General features: G+C 35.7%; 1 long non-coding RNA gene across 2 annotated transcripts; it reads left to right on the top strand.

Moving 5' to 3' along the window:
- The first annotated feature begins 4,780 nt into the window (after positions 1-4,780).
- Positions 4,781-10,153, top strand: LOC110800259 (uncharacterized). 2 transcript variants are annotated; one of them, XR_008927571.1, is made up of 6 exons: positions 4,781-5,117; positions 6,443-6,559; positions 6,696-6,828; positions 7,745-7,819; positions 7,901-8,301; positions 9,895-10,153. It is a non-coding gene; the product is annotated as an uncharacterized lncRNA (long non-coding RNA). The 2 variants fall into 2 exon arrangements; XR_008927570.1 differs by lacking the exon at positions 6,443-6,559 and having other exon boundaries at positions 4,797-5,117.
- Positions 10,154-21,006: the final 10,853 nt, after the last annotated feature.

Raw genomic sequence — 21,006 nt, 5'->3', positions numbered from 1 at the left:
TGGTGGTTTCAACTTTTCAAGGACACCCCTGCAGATGATATCACTTATCAGGCATGTTTGTGAGTATATTTTTAAATTGATGGTAGTTTTATTTCGGTTGATTAGCATTAGATAGAGAGTTCGTTGTCTAATTGGTTTAATTGATGCGTGTATTTGACTAAAATGCTGCTCTACTGTGGCTCAGGATTTTATTGGAACTAGAGAGGTAGGGGGAGGAGACGGACGGTTAGCAAGCCGGCGGTACAGTCGAGCAGCGAATCAATACACCCATCTGAATTTGGTAATTTCTATCACATAATTTCAATTTCATAATTCTAGGGTTTTCACCTTTTTCCCAATTTCATGAGATAAACAACACTTATTTGAATAGCTAATAATCAAGTCTTATGGAAATTCTGTTATATACTCATTTGGGGGGATTTTATTTGTTGTTGATTCATCCCTTCCTGGGTTTTCTGATTTTTTTTTATGGTTTTTGCTTAGAAAATCGCGGCACTGTATTTTTCACTCCATTTCTCGGTGAAAATAGGGTTGGTGGTTATCGATTGCAAACCTCAGAAGTTGACGAAAAAATGTCAAATCTTCTACTCATTTCTCCAAAATCCGTCGCCAATAATCATCAGACGTCGTTAATTAATTAGAAAATTGCGCAGAACAGTTTCAATTAGAGCTTTCTTTTTCAATCCATCTGACGAACCAATTCTCAAGGAAGCAGTCAAGGTTTAAATCCAAATTCATTTATTGGTTTTATTGTTTATTTTTATATTTGAAGTACATTTTTTCATTAGATGCTATACGCCAATAGCAATAAGTCAACATCTTCCCTTGGTCAATCTTTAGTTAAATTCTACTGCTCCACTTTTTCTGGGAAATCGATTTGTAATTTCATAACCCAACAGTTTCGTCTCAGATTCTTAGTTTGTGTTCTTTTTTCAGAACTCAAAATGACTTGATTATGTTTTTCATACTAGCCTCCAGGTTGCCCTTCTGGAGTTGGTGGGATGTATCAAAGAAATGCTGCTTTCGGAGATGATATTGTAATTGTTGCGTAAGTAACCTATCGTTGGTCTTGGTTATTGGTGGGGGAATGTATCATTTTTGTGGCCTGTTTGAATTGAATTACTTCAGGTTTTTCACTTACATGTGAATATTTCATACGGGACTTTAGGATGGTGTTAGAATTTATATTTCTTAGCTGTATGTGAAATTAGTCCTGGTCCGAATGTTGTTTATTTCTTCCTTCTTTTGTTTAGGAAGAGACTTACACTAAATGTCACGTTACAGTGCTTGCCGAACTGCAATTTGTAAGACGAAACGTGGTGGTTTCAACTTTTCAAGGACACCCCTGCAGATGATATCACTTATCAGGCATGTTTGTGAGTATATTTTTATATGGGATGAAATATATTTGTGCAGGTGAGACAAATGTTGATTGCGATTCTAAGTGAATCAGTTTTTCTATGATTCTTGGTGTGATAAATCTGATAATAGTTTCATAATATATGTCTTGCAATAAAAAAGAAGTCTAATCAGTGTATTTGATTATTTGATATGATTATGAATGAATGAATTGGTTTGCAAGTGTATTTGGGTTCAGCATCATGTATGAACCAAATCAACCATTCCTCCCAATCCCCCCCCACCACTGTTCAAAAAGAAAAAGAAAGATCAGAATGGTAAGAGATTGAATCACAGCGTGGTGTTCGTGCAACGTGCGCACATTCTGGTTAATTTGGCATGATAAACGATTAATTCATTGATAGTTAAATAATTTAGAAGTTACCTCTTCTTGGTGGTATACATATATAGTAGGAAATCTCATTGAGTTTTCTATATCCTTGGCATCTCTAAATGAAGCATTAACAGCGAAAATCCAGCGCTTAAGGATAGCCACAGGAGAGCTGAACGCTGAGTCCATCTCCAAGTGTTTTGGGCAGCAGCTTTATGTCAATCCGCAAATGTACCAGCAACTTCAGCAGCAACAACAGCAACAGCAGCAACAACAGCAGTAGCAACAATCCAGCCAAAACAGGAAGGGAGAGACACAAGCTGATTGCTACAGATGCATTGTCCTTGATTGATTCCTGTTGTTTTCAATGGCGGCGATTTGGGCGGTTCGGTATAGAACCGATGTGGAAGGTCATCTCAAGAAGCTGCTGGAGAGGGAAAAGGAAGATCGGAAGTTGTTAGGGAAGTGTTTGGATGAGCTTAAGAAAAAAGGGATTGAATTTGATTTGTTGAAGGAAGTAGATGCGCTTCGAAGACCGAAAAGTATGCGGATTGAGACGATAGCTGTGAAGAAAGGGTCTGCTAGAGATTGTGTTTCTGTTTTCTTCTATGCTATTTCTTGCATTTTTATGGGTCTTACTGTTGTGTAGTAGGGAAATTAATTGTCGGGTAAATTTTAGAATTTCATTTGATTTAGGGTTTTTGGTACGGTATTAATTCGATCTGTTGTTGTTGTTGTTGTTGTTGTTGTTGTTGTTGTTGTTTGTAGTAGTATGGTAGGATGATTAATTCGATTAAGTGCGAACGGTAAACATTATGTTCCCGTTATTTGTAATTTAATAATCCTCGAGAATAAGAATGTAGGGTTAAATTAATGATAATAACATAATTTCTTATCCCATTGGTTTTTATGTTCAATTTATTGGAGTTAAGCAATAATGATTGAAAAAGAATTTAGCTGATAATACGATCGAAAATTCTTGCATTGTATCAATAGTTATGTTATCTGGCACTTATTTAATTTGGAATAATTTAAGATAAGATTTCATACGAAGTATTGAAGTAAAAATAAAGGAATAGGTCATACAAAAACATTGTAAATTTTATTTAGCCTTTTTTTTCCTGTAATGTAGATTAAAGTTGTCTACTCCGTACATCTTTGATGCGTCGTTTTTTTATTTTATCTTTTTTTATGAAAGAAGGAAGGAATAGAAAATGGTTGTCTAATATAACAATTCTATACTATAAAAAAGAGAAAGATTAAATATGGTAATTGTTATGTACTCCTCCTTCATTGTTTGATTCTAGGAAGGGAATAGAGAACGATCAAGTCAAAAGTGGACGTAAAAAGCGCCTCTTTATAGGGTGTTGAACAAGAGAAAAGTTTAAGGCGTTTTATACATTTTCACATGTTATTTGGGTTGAAATGTAATAATACAAATCTACTATCTTATATTCGCACGCATCGCGTGCATATAAGACTAATACAATATAACACAGCTATGAATTAAAATTACATAAAACCACATTAAAATAAAACGTATAACATCTTTTATTACTTAAAACTTAACTAAAATAATAACAAACTAACTAAGATAATCACAAACTACTCTGTACCATTATTTACTCCCGCCATATACTCTATTTGACCCATTTTATATTCCTATAATTTATGATCAATTGATCATATATCCAGTATTAACAATAAAATAAACCATATTTAATATTTTTACTCAAAAACTTAACTAAAATAATAACAAAGTTATAACATAAGATTATTATTATTAACAAAACAAATATGTTATTGACAAAAAAAATAACAAAAAAATAATAATAATAACCAACACCAAAAGTTTGAGAAAAAAAACATAAAAATTGACAACCCCATTTTCCAGAAGAGTACCACCTCCACGGCTCCACCGCCAAGTTTCCAATTACTGCACCATGAATCCATGATAACCCAATAACTTTTGCTAAATATCAAACACTTTCTCAATTTATCTCAAAAATACAGTCAATTAATAGCACAAAAATTAAACCCATAACATCAAATTTCTCTCTCTCCTCCTCCATTAATCCCTTTTTGATGCTGTGCTTTTTAATCTACCGATCTCACTTATATTTCATGATTGGAAATAATCGTATTAATTTAACACTTTAGTGGAGAAAGAGGGTCGAGGAAAGAGATAGGATTGATAAACCCAAAGAGAAAACACGATCTTCTGGGAAGACTTTGGTGGTGAAGAATGGTGTTCTCTCCCTTGTGTGTTTGTTTGGTTAGATGATAATCTACAAAATGGATAAGCTAATGTTACCTTTGGTATTTTTGAAAGCTAAGGATTAGTTTTTTTATTTTAATTTTTTTAATTTTCTTTTTTGGTTTTTGTGCTTGGCGGGATCTAAATTTGGGGAAGAAGGGCGGTATTTCACCCGCTCAGATAACCCCAGATGGCGCCATTAACCAAATATTTTCCCCCTCATTTATGATGTATTCCCCCTAAAACTGAATTTTTTTTTGCTTAGTTGGACCACTAATTGAGCAGGGTACCAGGGGCCCAGTTACCCTCAAGGTAACTGTATCAGCTCCCCCTCTTTTGGGAAATGATAAATCCAAGGAAAATTTTACTTCTTCCAAGGAAATCCACATTTTTTTATAGTTGATTTCCTTGGAAGAAGTGAAATTCTTCCTTGGATTTATCATTTCCCCTTCTTTTAATTTAAATCAATATTTTAAATATAAAAACAAAACAAGTCTTCCTCTTTTATATAGTACTTATGTCTCAGCAACGTGCAACTACTACATTTTTTATCAGATGCAACGGTCAAGAAAAGGCTAATGCGACACCTTACGGAGAACCGTTGCAATAGAGAAGGCTAATGCAACGGTATGTTGTATAACATTTCAGAAATTTGGGCTAATGCGACGGTATGTCTAAAACCGTTGCAATAGAGGGTCAAATGCAACGGAATATTATGCTAATGCGACGGATGTGTCAATTTACTTTATTCCCTCCCATTTACTTTATTTTCGCGCCTACCATTTTTGCTTATTCCCTCCCATTATTTCCCTAAAATTTCAAAACCTGGCCGCACACTTAAATTTTCGGTAAAAAAAAAAAGAAAACTAAATTAAAACACAAAGGCAAACCACGCAAACACGCAAATCACCAATTTTCTAGGAGAGAGACTGACAGAAAATAGGATCGATTTTTAGGGTTTCATCAAAAATTTGGGGCAAATTCTAGCGATTTTGTCTGGAATTCGCAATTAGGCTCCAGATTAATCGAATTTCTTGGCTGCGACATTCTCTCACGTTGCTTGCTTGCTATTCATCGAGCAGGAGGATTGAATTGGGGTTTCGCATAATAATTCGAACAAGTTAAGAGGAGGTATGTAATCTGTTCACAATCTGCTGTTATTCTGGTATGTTATCGATGTTTGTATGGGGTTCGTCGCGTTCTTTACAAGCATTATGTTTGATAGATGTGAATCATTTGTGAGGTTGAAATTTGGACGTTTGGTTTGTGTTGTGGTAGATCATTGTTGCAATATTAGCTATTTTCTTCGATTTTGTTTTGAATGAGTGCAAAATTGACTGTGTTCGATGAGATTATTGAGGATGGTCAAAATTGATTAAAACATCGAATCCTAGTTATGAGATAGATTAATTAGGGGTTTTGCAGAACAGCCTTGCAGGGTCAGAATGTTGCTGCTATGTGAATGTGGTGATCGTTGTAGCTGAATAAAACTGGGCTTTGTAACACTAAAAATTAATGACTCTGATGATCAAGAAAATATGAAAATTTTATACAATGTACTTGGTCAAACTCTGAAGAAAATGGACGGAAATCGTGGACAAGGCATGAGAAAAGAAGGGGGGTAACGCAGCCTATCTCGTACCATTGAAACATATAACTTCACTATGAATATTAACAGAAAAAAGAAAAGTCTTCTTTTAGCATTTTCATGAATGTATCTCATTAAATTTCAGCATTTTCATGAATGTATCTCAAGTAGGGATTGTTTTACTTACAACTCTCGCTGCACTTTAGTAGTTAGTGATAGAAAGCCCGGCAAAGAAAATTGATCCCCAAATGACGATAAGCAAAATAATTGATCCAGACAGTACCATTCTGATATATTCCATAAAATGCATCATAAAGTATCTGAGCCGGCACAAATGCTCCACCAGTGTCATTGCTCGGATCATAGTGGTAGCTCAAATCCTGAACGACAAAGGCTACATAGAATCTGTAGACAAACAGACCTGTTGAGGTCACCGATTGACACTAACCTATTGAGGTCAAGTATGCAATGACGAATCTTCGATGTCCAAAATATGAGGCTGTTCAGTATGATAATTAGGAGCCATTTCAGAAAAGTGATTAGCAGATAAAAGGTTGTGGTTTGTCAAAAAGAATGATGAATTTTGCAGGCAGTTGTGGCTTCTTGATTCTGCTTATCAGCAAGCACAACCACCTCTTTGTTCAGTTTCAGGAACTGCTTCAGTATAATTTTCCTTTTTACCAACGACCTAAAATGTTTTAATAGATCTTTGTGTTGATGTTCACTTCACCTCTTACGGTCAACATCTCAATTTTAGGCTCTCAACCACTTATTGTTTAGTCTGAATAAGCTTATCAAATGGCACTAAGTCAATGTTTTAATAGATCTTTGTGCTAATCATGATTCATTTCTCCATTTCTCCATACAGCTATACTAAGTCATCGGGTTGTCCAAAAAGCCTAAGTTATGATGAAAACTAGAGACCATTTTCTGTCCCCTTTTTTCAGATACCTGCATTGTTGTTCTGCAGATACTCAACCAAATTGTACTCTCTCTCTCTCTCTCTGTTTACAAGCATGTTTTTATCTTTTTTCAAACTTTTACTATTTATTTTCCCAATATGAAAATATCATAGTTATACTTGTATTAGAATGAAATCAACAAATGAGGTGGTATTGCAGGTGGTGTTGTGGGATCTTTTACGGTGATGACGTGTCATGCGTTCCTCGGAGGTATCAAGTATGAGCTGGCACGAACCTCTGGCAACCTGCAAAACAAGAATATTCCCGTAGGAATATTCCCTCCGATGCTTAAGTAAGTATAAGCTAGAGAGAGAAGTAATTTGTAGAGAGAAGGCAGAGCAAAGATAGTTTTAGGTTGGTGGGAATGAATTGAATGCCTTTTTACCTAGGGATCTGCACTATTTATAGTGCTAGGGTTTCTTGGGAATTGGTCCCTCATAGCTGCATGATTGGATGTTTGGCAAGAGCAGGACACGTGTCCTGCTATATTGGGGACTTATTTCAGACCTGGTGGGCCTCTTAAGCGTTTGGGCTTCTTAGAGAATAGCGGGACAGGCTCTTCTTGAGCAAATGGGTCTCATGACCTCCTGATGGGTCTTGGTCCTGCGTGTGTATGCGCGTTTATGAGACAATTCGTGGTATGCCTGTTGATGGGCCTTTGGGCCTTCTTTCTGGGCTGTCGCTTTTATGGTACAGCCAGGTGGCGCTCTTTAGGCCACATCAGGTGGTATGCCTGTTGATGGGCCTTAATAATATATATTTTCCATTACTGTTGATTCAGTGATTTCTGTTTTAAGTTAGACAATCTTTCTGCTTGCTGATTCTCGCTTAAATTTTGTTTATCTCCTATGAGCACTTTCGATTCTTACTGCCCTTTCACGCAAGAGCATGTGTGGCATTTGTATTCTACTGCATTTGTATGTTAGTTTGCGTACTTTCTGTTTTTGGTGCACTTTGGTGGCAACACTCAGCTCGCGTTCTATCTTGTGGTAATGTACCCTTTTGTGAATTTTGGAGCTTGAAACTCTGCACAATAATCTTATTTTAAATTTCAGAAAGAAAACTATCAACTAAATACAGTGATAATATCTGATATCTGATAAGGTAACTGCTTTGTAGTAACTGCTTATTCCTTTAGGTAAAAGTACTTTATTTGCCAAAAAAAACTTGACATGGATGCTAACTGTTGTATACCTGATCTTTAACAGGTCTACAAAGAATCAAGGAAAAGAGTTCCAGGGAGAACATACCTTACCAACCCTGAGAAAATCGAAGAGAATATTGTAAGTTAACAAGTTGCATTTTAACATATTTGCATAGTTTTGATAATATAGTAAGAGAATGACTTAAAGTTCCATAAATAGGAAAAAATAGATGCTTTAGAGTCCACCCAAGACGGAGAAGGAGGGAGCAATTCTGAAGACCTTATCTCTGAAGTGATACAAGGTCCCAAAAGAAAAAGAAAAAGCCGCGTACCACTTTACGGAAAAGGTGTGACAAAGAGTGACTTGAAGAAAATGGGAAAAAAAATCAGGATTCTTGATTCCGTAAGAGTTCTTGCAGAGTATGAAAACAGAGTTGGTGCATCAACTTGCACCCCACGTTGTGTCTATGATTGTATCTCAACTTCAAGAAGCTAATCCCTAGATAAATATAGTTATTCCTGATTTTGTGACTCCATCGACTCCAAAGGATGCTCCCAGTGCGCCGCGTGTCAGTGAGCAAAATGGGCAGTCTGGTGGGACAAGTAGGACAATTAAACCAGGTAAAATATTTGTTTTGGCACTATATTATGTTGCATTGTCTCATTATTTAGCACTTCTTGATTTAGAAGAGAAATTACAGACTGTATATAGCAGTGTTTACTATGAGATGTATTGCATGCTGTAGTATCAGTTTAGGAGATGGAGGCATTGTGTGTTGGTAGATTCTTTTTTCCTAGGGAGTGGCAACATAGGGTATTCAGCATGTCATTGAATTATAATATGGGAGAGACCTTTAGAAGTTTGTATCGGTGGTGATTGTGTTTGCCTTTTTCAGCATGTCGAGGAGAGCTTTTAGGTCAATTTGGTAGAATGTGGGGTTAGTTGGTGAAGAAACAGTAGGTAACTCGAAGTATTAGGAAGAGTTTTTCTATAGCAAGATTTTTGCGGCTTTGAACTTGCTCTGTTACTGTAAATACGACTTGCACACAGGTAGATTTGGTGAATGATGGAACTTGTTTCAACTGATGGTACAATGCACACAGATAGTATTAGTTTTCTATCGGCTAAACTATGTTGGAACTTGTTTCAACTGATGTCCAAACAGGAATGAGGACAGAAGTCAAAATTCTTGCTCAAAACATTCTTGATCAGGTAGTACTAGGATCTGCCCATCTAGTGAAACATGGTCTTCAAAAGAAATGAGACGCTGGGATCTATATAGTTGATTGAACTCCTTACCTTGCATATTAGAGAAATAGTTCAACCTTAAACACAATAACTGCAGTGAATATACAGGAAAATAAAACTAGAAGATTGAATATCCTTGCAACAGCAAGATACCAAAATACAGTCCCTCAAAAAAAAAAAAAAAAAAAAACCAAAAGACAGATTGCAAATGAGGTACCTCGCTACCTCTCCTTTTGGGTCCTTATTCTAATAATATATGTTGGTAGTAAAATGAAATCAGCGTGAGTGATTTAAAGTGTGAGTTAGGCTTCATATTAAGCAGCAGCAGTTGCAGCAGCGGCAACTGCGGGTGAAATCTTAGCTGCAGCAGTGTAATCTTCATGGCAGCAGAGAAAAGAGTTGTACCTGTGCATGTGACGACGACACTCTGGGCAAAGCATAGTATTTGGAATCCTCACACTAGAGGGAAACTCAATCCTATGACATGGATATTCCTTCATATGTAGCTCTTTGTAATTTTTACTTTCCCTTACGAATTCCTTCACCATCACCCCCCTAGCCTCCTCATTACTTCCCTCACAACTATGAACTTTTTTTACTACTTTATTTTTATTTGTATACTTCCCATCACAGGTTATGTTTTCTGTCTTTTTACTACTTTGGACATAAGTGTTTTGGGCTGCATTTTGTAAGGCTTGAAGTTTTGTTTATCAGAAGTCAAACATTCTTGCTATGTTTTCTGCTTTTCTTTCTTTGCTTTCTGTTTTTTTTGGTTGTTGACTAATTAACAGGAAAAATATTTCTTTGCTTTCTGTCAGCTTCACTCTTATTATTACAATCTTGCTCCATTTTTTGAGAATTGTTATTCATCTTTGATCTTCTAATTGCCCCGCATTCAACACCTTTTGGATTTAAACTTGTACACCCATCTTTAATTTGTGCCCATTCGTGATTTAAACTTGCAGGAGCATGGTGAGCTAAATGGAGAACAAATGTAGATCTAACAATGAGACGGTCGAGGCTCTTGTTTGGTTTAGGCCATTTTGGGATTTCTAGTAACGTTGAATTTGTTTCTATGGATTTTAATTTATGTACTTTTGTCATTAAAAACACTAAATTAATTAGTGAACAACTATTTTGTAATGCATGTGTCCTATATGTGCACTAATATATATTGTAATGTTACTCTTTAAGTCAATGAAAATCTTTTGTTATTGGCCTCCATTCTTAAATTATTATTATTATTATTATGGGCCTCAAACCCATCTTTAAAACAGTTCATGGAATTCAAAGCTATGCTTGATTTCCAGTGCTACAATGTGAGTGTTGCTTCTCACTTGTTGCATAGGTTTAGTTATCATGCTTTCCCAATCTTAATATCCTTTTCATCGAATGTTCTTCGAGATAGATGATAAGATCTTTTGAGTTTGTTTATTTTGTGATCTAGTCTTTCTTGCTACAATAGTGGTTCTACGAATTTTTCAATGAAGAACCATCAAGCCAGCAGACATGTGATCTACCCAAGTTCAGTGAAGAACTCTTTAACATAAACAACCCTGTTTTATTGCTTCTCAGGAAATAAGTACTTTTACTTCAACTGTATAGGTTGCTAGTGATGCTTTGTTTGGATTTGCCTATCCAAGCAGTTCACGGATATGTGGAAGACTTTTCAGCTGTATCTTAGAACATAGAAATTAATATTTAATTTCCCACGCAACAACTCATGGTCTCCAATCCATGTTGCCATTTCAAAACACGATGCTCTATAGCTCGTCCTTGCCAATGATTAACTCCAAAGGGATCTTTCTTGATCATTTTCCAGTGTTTATGCGTGTAGAATCAATATTTAGCATATCTTTATTTCCTTGAGTCAAGAACTGTTCCTATGTACCTTTTCAAGTACCATAAGTTTTTCTTGATCTCAATCTAGTTGATCTTCACTTAGATCAATAGAGATTGGTATATGTTCGTCATGCCTAAAGTCATACGATACGGTTTTGGCTATCCTCATATTATATCATACATGATAAATTCTTTTGCAGAATATTTCCCAATTGAATTCTATTCATGTAGCTTTAGCTCATCTAGTTTCAGTAGATACTAAATCCAGCTAAATTCTTTGACATATAATATAGGTTAAGAATCTTACTTAGATCCTTTGATGTTTAACTTAGTAAATGCTTATACATAGTTCAAACATCTTTTACTTAGATTTATTCATATGGGTCGAATATCTCCAATGGAGTCTTTCGTGTTTGATTCAGTAAATGCCATTACTTAATCCAGAACAATATTATAAGATCTTTGTGAATGGATCTTAATACCCAGTATGCACTAAGTTTCGCCTTGGTCCGTCATTGATGAATAATTTTCAAATCTAAGTCATTAGCATTTGAATGTTATTTCACAATAGAGAGATATGTGTATGACACACATAAGACCAATTACGTTTTATGTACTCCCACTAAACTTCTTATACATCTATTGAATCATGTACATTTTATGAAACTAAAATACTTATTAGCTTCACTAAAAATACAGTTCCAATTCCCAATTGCTTGCTTAAATCTGTACTTAGATTTCATAAGCTAGCTTTCCTTTTCAAGTGTTTATTTGGATCCACAAATCCTATGACATACCATGTACATAGTTTCTTCCAACATTTGACTGAGGAAGATGTTTTGTCATCCAATTGCCATATGTACCAATATGCAATCATTGCTTGAATTATAGACTTGAGCATTACGATTATGCATGAGGTTTCAACATAATCCATGCCATGAATTTGCTTGTAACCTTTATCAACTAATCTAGCTTTGTGTTGTGAACACATTTCCATGTTTGATGGTTTTTATCCTTAAAACCGATTTGCAACCAATAGGTGTAAACTATTCTTGTAAATCAACAAAATTTCAATTTTGTCATCAGAACATTGAGTATGTTTTATGGCCTCTAACCATTTAAAACATTTGAGTCTATATATGGCATCTAACCATTTTAGGGAATCTGGGTTTCGTCATAGCTTTCTTACAGGTCACAAACTCATTAATCTACATGATAATAGTTTGACTGCAAGTTGTAGGTTTCTTCACTATCTAATAGAAGAATCGCATAGCTTCAGTGACCTAAACTCCATGTTTCTTCACTATCTAATAGAAGAATCGCATAGTTTCAGTGACTTGAACTCTATGCCTACTTGGGTATAGAACATCAAACAATACCACTTGAAAGTCCTTTGAATATTCTGTTCTCCTTGAAGTTCTTGTAAAGTCTTCTAAGAGATGTCTAATCTTTAAAGCCACTTCTAAAGTCCTTAAAGAATACGTGTTCGGATTTTCTAAAGAACTTCGAAAAGCCTCCGGAATGTCCATTTATGTTTGTTGATCGCCTCGAAGACTTTCGAGGTCAATTTTCTCCCACTTGTCATTTTGGAAACGAATCTCCAAAAGGACATTATTTCGAGCAAACAACCATTATGTTCTCAAAAATTCGTGGTATAAACAATACCCCTGCGTCTCATTTGAATAAATCACAATGAAACATATATCTATACTTGGGCCTTAGTTTGTTGAATAACAAACACTAAGCTCCCACTGAGTCTAGCAACTCTTTAGATATATATTATTGAAAAGATATTCTGAAATTACTTTTCAACTGGTTTGACGAATTTGGTTTAGTTTGGTGGTAGTTGAGAATTTTGTTTTAGAAATTATAGGAAAAGTCTTTATGATTCATCATTGATTGAATCAAGTACTAATTGACTTTGATCATTCCAACTTAGATATGCCATATCTTATGGAGCTAGATTGTGAATTTACTACACACAATCATTGATGATCATTCTTGACTTAAGTAATCATCAACATGATCTAACCTAGATCTTTATGATTTCTTGCCAAGTGGGATTTATACTTCTGAATCTTTGAACTAGCCAAACAGATTCAAATTTATATCACTTTGAGTAAATAAACCAATATTCACTCAAATCTAGGTGAAATAATAAAGTCATAAAATCTCTTTCTTTAGCTTTGAACTCTATCGTCTAGGCGTTCTAACAATAGTTCATATCTTTTGTTACTTTCAACAAGTAAGACTAGCTTGTCTTAAATTGATCTAGAAATCAATCAACTTTCAAAAGTCCATGTGAATAGAGATTTTGAATGTTAACTTGTTGATATGGTCTAAGCAACAATGCCAAAGATTAGTGGAACTCAAATCAAGGGGTTGATTTGAACCTAGTAGAGTTTTATTGTTAAAGAGTTGTTTGTTTTTAATCAAGCATATTGACTCAACCCGTAAATGACCATTTCATTCAAATAAACAAACAAACATTGTTTTTGTTCTTCTGAATGTGAGTCTTTCTGTGTTTGAAAACAGAAATTTAGGTATGCTGATTGTGGAACAAAATAGCCATTAAGTTCCAGCCTTTGAAAGGACTTAAAACAATCTAGATGACCCTACAACTAATGTACCATTGCCATGCTTCATTTCCCACTTGTAGGCCATTAGTGTAGCCTAGCTTCCATTGTTTGAGTTATTATCGAAGTAAGAACCTCAAGCGGTATATGATACTAAGGAAGTTTGATTGCTAGGTCACTTCTCTTTAAACATAAATTTATAGGTAGAAACGGAATTTTAAATTCCTTTCATTTGTTCCTTTGTTTTCCTATTTCTTGTACCCTTTCTTATAGTCTTAAGAATTGAATTCTCTAGTGTTGACTTTTATTCTTTGTTAGACATTTCCAATGTTATTCAACAAAGTTCTTACCATTTTATTTATGTTGAATATTCTGTTTCAACTAGATGATCTTACCAGAAGCTTCTAAAGTTCTCTAAGCATCGATCTATTCGAATGTCTAAGGACTAAACTCATTCGAGAATTAAATGGACAAAGATATTAGGTTGTTAACCATTGGTAAGGCTGAGCGTTTAAACTCAATGCTTTATGATCTCAAAACTACATTGTATTTTGAATTCACAAGCACCAATTGTTTTGCCATTCGACTTTCATATTCGAAAACAACCATAAAAGTCGCTATAAGAAACGTACATTTTAAATTTATCACTTTCTCTCATTTCCGTGAATCGTTCTTGGATTCACTACCAATCAAGGAAATTTACTGTTACCTTTCTAAAAGGATTTACTGCAGTGCAAGATATTTAATTATAAACAATAATTAAAACATACATTGAAGCATGCAAAGTCTAAACATTTATCATGAGTAATAACTTGAAAATTAAAGCATTCATGCAATTTAAACAAGTTATTAGCATTTTATTCGAATTTATTGTTTCGGCAGGTGTGAATAAAATGATTCCAAGACCCAAAAACCATTGAAGAATTAAGCACATTATTTATTTTGACTCAATTCTAAAATATTTTAGGTAAGCAAAATCCTTTTGCTAATAGTCTAGAAACTACTCTTGGTTGATAGGTACGTCTAAGAACTTGTTAGTTAAACCTATCGAATTTGCCACGACATAAAAGGACTCCTTACTTATATCGTTGAGTTTCACCAAAACTAACATGTACTCACAATTATTTGTGTACCTTACCCCTATAGAATCAATAAGTAACACCTCGCTATGGCGGAAAACTATTACTAAGATTAATGTAAAGGTTATCCAAGTAAGTGTTATTTGGCATGGCACCTTTTAACTCAATTTTTTTTAAGTTTGGAACTTAAGGCTCTTACTATGTTGGTTAGATTTTAAGTGAACTAAAATCCTTAATCATGCAACATAATCAAGCCACAATCTCATGCATATTTAAGACATATTTAAAATCAATAAATAACTTAAAGCATGCATAAGATAAATGTGATCTAGTATGGCCCAACTTCATCTTGAAGCTTCAACTTCAAAGTCCATCTTGAAAATGGATTGGAAACTCCGTCTTGAATTTCACCATGGGAGGCTCCATTTTCTTCAAATAGGATAAGCTATAATTAAACTAATTACAACTATTTGATGGTACGCAAACCATATTTGAATTGAAAAACAAACTTTGGTGCATTAGACCAATTACATTCAAATTAATGGTACGCAGACCATATGTTCTATCCTATAAGGGCCATACTAGTCACTTCATAACCTGCAAAACAGTACATATACAATATATACCATTCACCCATTCATTACCATGAATGGCCCACATAGCTGGTTAGTAAAACACATTGTTATGCATCACATAAATATTTGCAGCAATTAATCAAGGGCACCAATAATCTACCAATTATTCAGTCCTTATTAATTCTAATCAAGTTGTTTTAATCTTAAAGGATTGTAGACCTAATCAAGATTTTATGACTAAAATCCTCCCACTTAAACCAATAACTTTATATGCTTTACTAATTTTAAACATAAAAATGTATTTCTAGTCTAACCGGAAACATACAAGTTTAATTAAAATTTAAAGCTCATATAAAATTATAATCGAATCCATTTATTTAAATTTATTTTCAGTTGAATTAAATGAATTTAAATTAATTCAAGGTTTTTAATTTTAGTAAAATAATTAGTATAAATTAAAATTTATAATAATTTTAATATTCAAAATTAAAATCCGAGAAAACAAATTAAATCATTAATTTTAAAATTAATTAAAATTATTTCCGAACTGAAAATTTAAAATTAAAACGAAACGCATCAATTGTCGCAAGACGAGGCACTTGGGCTTGCGCCTAAGCCCCATCGAGCTACGAGGCCCCATGCCCCGTGCCATTGATCGTTGCACACGGCTTGCACAGCCACACGCACACTTCCCCTCTGCCATGCACACACGCAGCCTTGCTGGCTACGCTGCGCGCAGCTTCGTGCTGTGTCGTGGCTGCCTATCTCTCGGCGGGCCTGGTGCGTCGTGGCGCAGCACATCGCTGCCCACACACATCTTGCTCGTCGCATGTGCTTGCCCATTGCCCTAGCCCATCGCCCAGCATGCATGCCTAGGCTTCGAGCCTTGCGTGCCGCCTAGCTTGTTGCTCGCTGCATTCGTACCGCACGGGCGACGAGCTCCCTTGCTCGTCGTCGTGTGCCCGTACTATACAACACCCCTTAAGGGTAACACGTAGCTTCCATTGCTTCGTGCGTGCAACATTCATGAGCGTATTTCTTAAAAAAGTTAAAATTTTTAATTCAAAATTAATGACAAATTAATAAGTCATATTAATTTCATAATTTTAGGGAGAAAAATCGAAAATTTATTAATCAATTAATTTCCGATTAACATGGATCCAAATATAGGTCATAAAAATTTAAAATTTATCATAAATTAACCATTTTTATGGTGGTTTTTAATCATGGATACCTAATTAAATCATTAATTAATTATGAAAATGAAATCAATTCTAAATTATTCGAATTTCAACAAATTAATCAGAATTACAAATTAGGTTGTATATTTAACAAGTATAGGCATTCAAAATGGTTAAACATATACAGTAGGTCAATCAAAAATTCAAGATTTATCAACAAGAATCGCAAATATTCTATTTAACATCTTAAATTTACAAACTTTTGCTTTCGAAAAACTAAAACCTCCGAAAATTCATAGTTAGGCTTCGAATTTGGGAATTCTGGGTTCGGCCGAAAAATAGTTTCTTTTTGTCAAACTTTTAGAATGCCTTTTACCTGCGGAATTGACACAAAAATCACTCGATTTGGATGAGTAACGAATAAATTGCCGAAAAACTGCGTACATATAATTAAATAAACGCAATTTGCAATTAATTAACAATTACGAAAATTAATCACCCCTTTTAATTATTTGCAAATTTGTAAAATTTAACCATGTTAAGCAATTTATAGATTATGCAAATAATAATAGGCTCGTGATACCATTGTTAGGTTATGATACATATGAAAAACATAAATCATGCGGAAAAACCTTAATGACAGGAAACATATTATTTACACATAATCAGTTAGCATAATTCAGATGCATACACTTTGTAGCGTGCCCTCCCTAGCTGCGCCCGTACCGAACAAGAACAAGTCTTTAGGACTCCAAGTGTCGTCCCTCCGTAGATAGTCCACAGCACGTCCGGATCTGCCTTAAGATTGACCAACTAGAATCGCCCTTAAGGTACTATTATTTTCGGCTAAATGGGCAAGTAATGTGATTGATTTTTCTGCTCAAAAATCACAGCTTTTATTGTATGAATACTCGTTAAAAAACTCGTGTATAAATTTATGACCCTAGGAATATATTTATAGATCCTTGGAAAGGATTTCGAATCCTGTTAGAATACTAATTAATTAATTAGAATCTTTTTAGAACTCTAAATAATTAATTTAATCTTTTAGGATTAGGAATTAATCTATGCACGAATTCCGATAGCTTTAGGATTCGTATAGCACACACACACGTAGCGCACGAGCACCGCACGCCCATGCGCAAGCCTCGCGGCCCACGCTGAGCGCACATCGCTGAGGCCCACTGCTCGCAGCCCATCACTGAGCGCGTGCGCCGAGCCTTGGCTGGGCCTAACCTTGCGCTGGGCCTGGTCGAGGCCTTGGCGTGTTGTTGGATGCGTGTGGCTTGCTGGGTGACGGCCTGGCTTCGTGCTGGGCCTTCGTCTAGCAAGCCTCGTCCGATGCTAATTCGTACGTTATGCTTTCCGATTAAATTCCCGATTCCGGAATTCATTTCCGACACGAACAATATTTAACATTTCCGATTCCGGAATTAATTTCCGTTTCGAACAAATATTTAATATTTCCGTTTCCGGAATTATTTTCCGATTCCGATAATATTTCCGATTCTGACAATATTTCCGTTTCCGGCAATATTTCCGATTCCGGTAATATTTCCATTTCCGATAATATTTTCCGATACGTACCATGTTTCCGTTTCCGGCAACATCTACGACTTGGATAATATTTATATTTCCGATACGATCCATATTTCCGTTTCCGACAATATCATCGTTTCCGGAGTATTCATTTCTTGCATTTGACGATCTCAGCTCCCACTGAAACCAAGATCCGTCCATTCCGAATATCCATAGATGGAGTATTTAATGCCAATAAATACTTGATCCGTTTACGTACTATTTGTGTGACCCTACGAGTTCAGTTAACAGTAAGCTGTGGATTAATATCATTAATTCCATTTGAACTGAAGCGGCCTCTAGCTAGGCATTCAGCTCACTTGATCTCACTGAATTATTAACTTGTTAATTAATACTGAACCGCATTTATTAGACTGAATATTAAATGCATACTTGGACCAAGGGCATTATTTCCTTCACGTGATACCACTGTTAGGTTATGATACATATGAACAACATAAATCATGCGGAAAAACCTATATGCCAAGATTCAAATTAATTGCACATAATCAAATAATTAGTCTAGGATGCATACACTTTGTAGGGTGCCCTCCCTAGATGCGCCCGAACCGAACAAGAACAAGTCTTTAAGACTCCAAGTGTCGTCCCTCCGTAGAAAGTCCACAGCACGTCCGGATCCGCCTTAAGATTGACCAACTAGAATCGCCCTTAAGGTACTAGAGATTTTCGGCTAATATGGGCAACAATATGACTGAATTTTGCTCTCAAAATGTCACTCTGAATACTTGAAAACTCGTCCATAAATTGTGAACCTAGGCACATATTTATAGGGGTATGGAAAGGGAATTGGAATCCTATTAGGATACTAATTAGCTTAATTAGAATTTTATTAAAACTCTTTTAAACTAATTCTATCTATTAGGATTAGGAATTAATCATTGAACGAATCCCATTAGATTTAGGATTTGTATCGAACACAAACGCACACGAGCCACGCCCTTGCGGGCGATCAGCCCACGCAGGCCTTGCGGCCCACGCGTGCCTCGCAGCCCACGCGAGCGCAACTCGCTGCCCTATTGCGCGCGCGCCTTGGCCTGGCGTGGCCTTGGCTGCGTTGTGTTGGCGCGCTTGGCTTGCTGGACGCGGGCCTGGCTTCGTGCTGGGCCTTCGTCTAGCAAGTCTCGTCCGATGCTAATTCGTACGATGCGCTTCCGATTAATTTCCCGATTCCGGAATTCATTTCCGATACGAACAATATTTAACATTTCCGATTCCGGAATTAATTTCCGTTTCGAACAAATATTTAATATTTCTGTTTCCGGAATTATTTTCCGATTCCAATAATATTTCCGATTCCGACAATATTTCCGTTTCCGGCAATATTTCCATTTCCGATAATATTTTCCGATACGTACCATGTTTCCGTTTCCTGCAACATCTACGACTTGGATAATATTTATATTTCCGATACGATCCATATTTTCGTTTCCGGCAATATCATCGTTTCCGGAGTATTCATTACTTGCCTTTGAGGATCTTAGGTCCCACTTAAACCAAGATCCGTCGATTCCGAATATCCATAGATGGAGTATTTAATGACATTAAATACTTGATCCGTTTACGTACTATATGTGTGACCCTACGGGTTCAGTCAAGAGTAAGCTGTGGATTAATATCATTAATTCCACTTGAACTGAAGCGGCCTCTAGCTAGGCATTCAGCTCACTTGATCTCACTGAATTATTAACTTGTTAATTAATACTGAACCGCATTTATTAGACTTAACATTAAATGCATACTTGGACCAAGGGCATTATTTCCTTCAATTATTACTATTATTATTATTATTATTATTATTATTATTATTATTATTATTATTATTATTATTTTATTATTATTATTATTATTATTATTATTATTATTATTATTATTATTATTGTTATTATTTTAAACCGTTGCATTAGGGAAGGGGCGTTGCATTATTTCATTAAGCCATTGTAGGTACCCGTCGCATTAGCTAAAATTACCCGTCGCCATAGCTAAATTAACCGTCGCATTAGCTAAATTAACCATCGCATTAGCTAAATTAACCATCGCATTAGCTAAATAACTAATGCGACACCTTATCTGAGACCCATCGCATTAGATGGAAATCTAATGCAACGGTATCAATTTACCGTCGCATCAAGTAAATGAACGTCACATTAGACCTAATGCAACGCCACCAGATGCAAGAGTCATTTGGCGTCGCATTAGGTCTAATGCAACGGATTTTCATGCCTACTGCAACGATTTTAGGCGTTGCATCTGACTAGAAATGTAGACGTGCGCTTTAAACCTATTTCGTATGGGTGTGTTGGTGGATGCTCCAGATGTTCATTGTAATCCCCCGTAATTTTATTACATTTTATTTATATATTTTAACGTATATTTAATATATTTAAATAAAAATTTACGAATTTTAGAAATAAATATATAATTAATGTATATTTATTTTATTACATTTTGAATATTTTTAATGATTTATGAAATCAAAATGATTTTAGAATTTTACGTTGAAAAGAAATCGAATTACGAAAATTAATTGAAGTTATAAAACGATCCTATTCGGTTTTGAATTCGAATCCTAAAACTAAACTCCTAATTCTAGCCCAATTAACAAAGACCAAACAATAAAATCCAAAACTTCTCTCATCCCTTCTCTACCTCTAATGCGTGAAACAAAAAAAAAAGCAAAGGAAAAACCCTCTTTGAACTTCACGTGAAAACTAAGCAACAAAACACTCAAACCCTCTTCCAAGGCTTTCACGTAAACTGCTCTCCCTTGCTTGCTTGTAGCCGCCGCCGGCTGCTTTCCTCCTCCGTCGTCCGGTAACTCTCCTCTTTCGTCCTCCTCCTTCACTGCGGTTTCGATTTCTCTTCTTTCCTTTTTAATCGTTGTTGTTTGTCCAGCCATACAACCACCGCGAGTTCTTCCTCGCCGCTAGCATAGCCGCCGCGAAAGCTTCACCGCCTCGCCGCCGCACGGTAGTCATCCCTTTTCTCCTTGTTCTCTTCCGTTCTCTTTTCTTGTTGGTTCTCTTTCATTCCTTCATACTTTCTCTTTCTTCCCTTAATCACAGTTTTGTTCGACCGGCAACCCCAACTGCCTCCCACGACAACAACCACCAACCCAGGCGCTGCCGCGTCGCCGAGCCTCTAACCGCCGGCCGCCCACTCTCTCCTCCCTATTTGGTTATTTCTTAAACCCTAAGTAAACTAATTATTTTTATTATATTTTTGTTA

The sequence above is a fragment of the Spinacia oleracea genome, chromosome 2 (assembly GCF_020520425.1).
Source record: "Spinacia oleracea cultivar Varoflay chromosome 2, BTI_SOV_V1, whole genome shotgun sequence".
NCBI lineage: Eukaryota > Viridiplantae > Streptophyta > Magnoliopsida > Caryophyllales > Amaranthaceae > Spinacia > Spinacia oleracea.
Note: the sequence above shows the minus strand (reverse complement) of the source record. Positions and strands in the feature narration are given on the sequence as shown.